This window comes from Gastrolobium bilobum, unplaced genomic scaffold (assembly GCF_033153095.1).
Source record: "Gastrolobium bilobum isolate Gb01-03AN ecotype WA unplaced genomic scaffold, APGP_CSIRO_Gbil_v1 utg266203, whole genome shotgun sequence".
NCBI classification, from domain to species: domain Eukaryota; kingdom Viridiplantae; phylum Streptophyta; class Magnoliopsida; order Fabales; family Fabaceae; genus Gastrolobium; species Gastrolobium bilobum.
The window spans coordinates 13,813-19,055 of record NW_026896648.1 but is presented as its reverse complement, the minus strand read 5'-3'; the positions used below and the strand labels follow the sequence as shown (position 1 = coordinate 19,055).

General features: G+C 36.9%; 1 long non-coding RNA gene across 1 annotated transcript; it reads left to right on the top strand.

Annotated features, from left to right (window-relative positions):
- The first annotated feature begins 616 nt into the window (after window positions 1-616).
- On the top strand, window positions 617-2,846 carry LOC133301263 (uncharacterized). The gene is made up of 4 exons (XR_009750163.1): window positions 617-879; window positions 1,786-1,859; window positions 1,945-2,008; window positions 2,580-2,846. It is a non-coding gene; the product is annotated as an uncharacterized LOC133301263 (long non-coding RNA).
- Window positions 2,847-5,243: the final 2,397 nt, after the last annotated feature.

Here is a 5,243-nt window from a genome sequence, read left to right as displayed (position 1 = left end):
AATCAAGTGATGGATTAGTGAAAATCCAAAAGATTAGGCCAAAATACAAAGAAAGGGCAAAACGGTAATTAGCCAACACGCAACCCTAGGAAGATAAAAATTGAGTAGAAGGTCTCAGATGGTAAAAATAACCCTGGAAATGGGTTCAGAACGAAAAATTGAGTGGACAGGCAAGTTTCAGAAAAATCAGTGAATAGTGTTTTTCGCGGGTAAAAATACCGCGGTACGATTGCACCGTAAAACGTGCCGATTGAGTTTTGAGCTCTAGGTTTCAAATATGAGTTGTAAATGTTTTTTTGAGTTAGGAAATATGATTTTGATGAAATTTGATGGAATTGAGTCATTTTGGGAAAAATTGATGAATAGTGATTTTCCGGTGTAAAAATACTGCGGTATAATTGTACCGATAAGCGTGAAAATTTTATCAGTATTTTTGGGAAACAAAAATATGACATGAACAAGAAAAATATGTAGGTCATGAATTTGTGGTTGAAATTAGGTGATTGATTAAAGTTAAAACGCGTGTGGGACCCGCCTGTGACTTAAGTGAGTCAAACTCACCTTTTTTTTCACACTTTCTCTCTCCTCCCTCTCTTCTCTCCCGCGTGCAGCAGCCCCTCCATGGCCAAGAATTGCTCAAGCTTTCTTTCTTCCATAACTTGGTCAAATCTCCACCGAATCCAACGATTTTTGTCTTGAAACTTGTTGGAAAACACCTCCTAAACACATTGGTACCACTCTTGAGCCTTGAAATCGCGTGTGTGAGGAGATCTTGGCCATTTACAGCTGCGGTTTTGGTGAGGAATTTTGTGTTCTTGGAGCTTCCAAGTGCTCCAATGGTGGAGTATAGTTAGGAGGAGCCTTGTACCTTCCATTTGGGTGAGTGTTCTTGCATTTTAAATGGTTGATGGTGATGATTTGATTTTGAAAACCTAAACTTTGATATGATGAATAGTGACGTTAGAGAGCTCAATTTGAAAATGTGTATTAGATGATAATGTGTTAGAATGATGTATTAAAGCTAGAAATGCGATGAAATTTATTGGTGAAAATTGATGAATTTAACTTAGAAAAATTTGATGATCATGATTTTGGACTTGTGAATTTTGGTGTTGAGACTTGTTTGATGAATTGTGGCATGATGGTATGATGATATGATAGGTTGTGTGAAGGTTGGAGTGATTAAAATTGAATGGAAATTCTTTGGAATGTCATAGGGCAAGATTCGAACCTTTGAGGAAAAATGAGTGAATTGATGATGAAAAATGATTTGGATGATGATTTGTGTAGTTATATAGTGCTTAGATGGGTTGTGTTGTGATTGGCAAGTGTTAGAATCAATGGAAAAATAATAAGTGGTTTAGTTGGCATAAATGAACCTAGAGCGAAATATTTAGCGAAACGATGCTTAAAAGACATAAAACGGCGAAACGACAGTTGAAATGGCCTTATGGCAACCCAAGGATGGGTACTATAATGAGAAAGAAAATTTAGAAAAATAAATCCCCAATTAACACCTATATGGCCGAACCTCCAAGGGAAAAAGGGGGGATTTTGCGGTTTTCGCTTCCTGATGTAATCCGACGCGAAAATGACGAACCGGCACTTGAATTGGCTTATTGACAACCTAATGAGACGTAACAAAATGAGAAAGAAAATTTAGAAAAATAAATCTCACATTTACACTACAATGGCCGAACCATCAAGGGAAGATGGGGAGGATTTTTGTGTTTTTGCGTTTTGATACTATTTGACGAGTACTGATGGATGTACGTTATTGTATAGGTTGCCGTACATCGACCTGAATCCCGAATCTTGAATCAGTGAATTGCCCTTGGTCCGGGACCAAGTGGATTGAGGTAAGAAATTGGTTCATTGCATGTGTAATTATAAATTAACATGTATGGGTTGAACTGAGAGTGATTGGGAATGTCCTCTGTGTAGGCATTCCGCTGTGTACCGAGTTGAGGGATAAGCTGCTACGGAGCTTGTGGAAACACGAATTAAGGTAACCTCTTGGTACTGGGGCTTGTTCCCCTTTTCTGTTCCACCTTGCCAGTTGATGGCAACGGTAGGAAGTGTGTATGAATAGTATAGAACACATGAGCATGCATGCATTATTGCTATGGGTACTGCGGTACCGAGTCTCTGGCCAGTAGACAGTTTTATTAGCCTTCGGGCATTTTCGGACTTCCGCTGGATAGGTCTCCAGGAGGGAGTTCCAGTTGACTGCGGTCATGGTGTGTGATCCGGGTAGGAGCACACTAGGAATGTCTTTGGCGTTTTGGTTGGTTTGGGCATCATGGTTGTGGTTTCTGTGAACACACCTTGGATGATACCCATAGGCTTATATATGCCGAGGGCGTACGTGGAATTGGGGTTACCATCCCGTATCGTCGTATTTTGTTTTCTTTATATTCCCCATTCTCTAAATCCCTTGCTATACCCCGTTTTCAAAGTGGTTGTTGTATTCTATTGATATGCATCGAAGTGAACCATTGGGTGGAGTTTTCTCCAGAACCTCTTGGTTACTGAGATATATTCGTATATCTCACCCCGTCTCGGGGCATTTATTTCAGGAGGTAGCAGTGGAGCAGGAGCCTCGGGCAAGAGGCCCGCAGAGTGAGCGCTGGAGCGCTTCATATTTTGCATTTTGTTGGCCGTGTGGCCTAGGCTAGACTTAGGGCATGAACATGTCATTTGTATTTATTAGTAGCTTCATTAGCATCTTGTTCATGCCATTTTGCCTAAGTCTAGTAGTGATGTATTTGGTTATGTTGTCTTTTAAATTAAGTTGAAATTTTAGAAGAATGTAATTTGAAGTTTTAGTTTCAAGTTGTAATTTGTAAAGCCATATTATAATAGTATTGATGCATGTCTAATTATGATGGAAGGGCCTTAGGCCTATTTTAGGTTATGATAATATGTATGATGGAAATATGCATGAAAAAAGTGTTAGTGATTGCAACTACTTAAGAATGATTAATATGGACTCTATGTTTAATAACTATAAACTGGATTGGGTTGTAAGTGCCCCAAGGCGTTGTTGGTCCTTGTGTGTGCCACCCATTGGATTATTACTGTATTATCATGTGTTTATTAGGTACATTTGAGGTTTAAATGATCTTTTACAAATTTGGGATTATTGGAAAAACAAAGGAAACTCTGGCGAATTTTCTGTAGAATTGGCAGATTTTAGGCGAACTTCGGGAGAGCATATCTCCCTCCATAGAAGTCCCCTAGGGACGTGCCATACGCCATTTTGAAGGTTGAGATGTCCTCTACCTTGTGTCAAAATTTAAGGAAATTCTGGGTTGATCTTCGGCCTGAAAAAAATAGAGAAACACGGACTGCCCATGTGCCCCTGCACCTGAGGCAGATTCTGGACCGGATTTGGGAAATTAATTCCCGCTTCGTTTCTCCGCCAAATTAAGCGTGTGATATATCAAAATGAAGTTTTAGATGTCTAGTTTGTGGGATAAAAATTTGAGAGCAAATGGTTGAGCGGATTGAGTGCAGTAATTCGAGTAATGTGAGTGGTTTGGAGCTGTTTTTGGGGTTGTTTGGGCTAATTGCTTATCCAACTTCAAACGGCGATAACCGGAGCAAATGAGCTCCGAATTGAGCGTATGATAGCTTGTTAAAAAGGGAATTAAGTAATACAAAAATATAATCTGAGAAGAAGGGTTGGTTGCGATCGGTTTGGTCGCAGAAAAATTTAGAGTGAAACATGTTCGAATTGGTAAAAATGTAAAGTTGGAAATAGGCTAAGTGAGTTTATGGGAACTCCTTAGTAACTCATAATAAATGATGTAAGTTATAAAAATAGTTGAAATAAGTCTTCCGCAAGAGTTTACGGTTACGGTCACAGCTTTTAATTATTACGCTTTTTAGGATTTAAATGCTCGCGTAATAGTCGGAAAAAATTTATTCTCGTTTTTTTAAATGAACTGCTGTGATTGTAACTGCGCTTAATATCATAATTAATGTTAACAATACCGGTACGTAACGGGCTGTTACAATTCTCATAACCATTCTTGTTTATTGTTAACAATCCTTCAGTTTTCTTAACAAGGCTTACGATGGGCAAGTCACTCGTCAAAACTAAAATTATTATTTGGGCCTTCAGTGCCATTGCCAGAGCCTCGATGAGAGGGTTAACAATTTTATCAAAGTTGAATGTAATTAACCATTGTTTAATTTCAAAATTATCCTTAGTGTCTAAGCATTGCCGACGATGGGTCGTACAATACTTTATTGAAATTTTGAAATTATTAAGATTTAATCTAGTGAAATCTGATTATCCTTATCCGATGGGGCTTCAGCGATAATTTAAATTTTGAAATTATTAAGGCCCAATAAAATCCAATCACGCTTATTCGTTGGGGCCTCACATGATTATTTTATTAATACGCCCACAATGCACCTGGAGGTTAAATTAATTTCTTAATTTAAATCTCCTCCTATAATTATTTAGGTCCAATCTAATAAAATCCAATCGTGCTTATCCGATGGGGCTTCACATGATTATTTTATTAATGGTCCTATAATGTGCTTGAAGGTTAAATTAATTTCTTAATTTAAATCTCCTTCCATTCAACATAAGCAATTTTTCCAATTTCCAAGAATTATTTAATTGAGGGTATCCTTTGTTTGATTTCAAAAACTATGTAAGCAAGAGCGCCAATGAACGTGCATCACTTTGATTATCTGAATTTTGAAATTATTAATGTCCTAAAATTCGGTCATGATAGGCAGCGTGTGCTTCACACAATCATGATACATGATTGTGGTATGCAGCGTGTGTTTAACACATGACCATTTTAGAAGACCCACAAATTACTCGCAAAATAAACTATTCTCTTAGGAAATTTACATAATTATTTTTCTAGATTTAAATCATCTAAATAGCTGATTTAATTATTAATCTAGATTGCAACAATCATAATAATTATCATTTATGAGGATAATTTGAAATCAAAATAATTTCTATAACGATTATTTGTCTTGATGTTAATTATCCAAAATTAATTAATTCAATTATTAATCTAGATTTTTAACAAAAATCATAATAATTATTAATTAATTTTTTAGGATAATTTAAAATCAAAATAATCTCATAATAACTATCATACTAGTCGCTGAAGACATAATAGCTACTATGCTCATGTAATTATTCAATTTTGACGGCTGCCTGATGGTTATGGCGGTGCAATAGTTATGGTTAGGAATGGTGGTTGGTT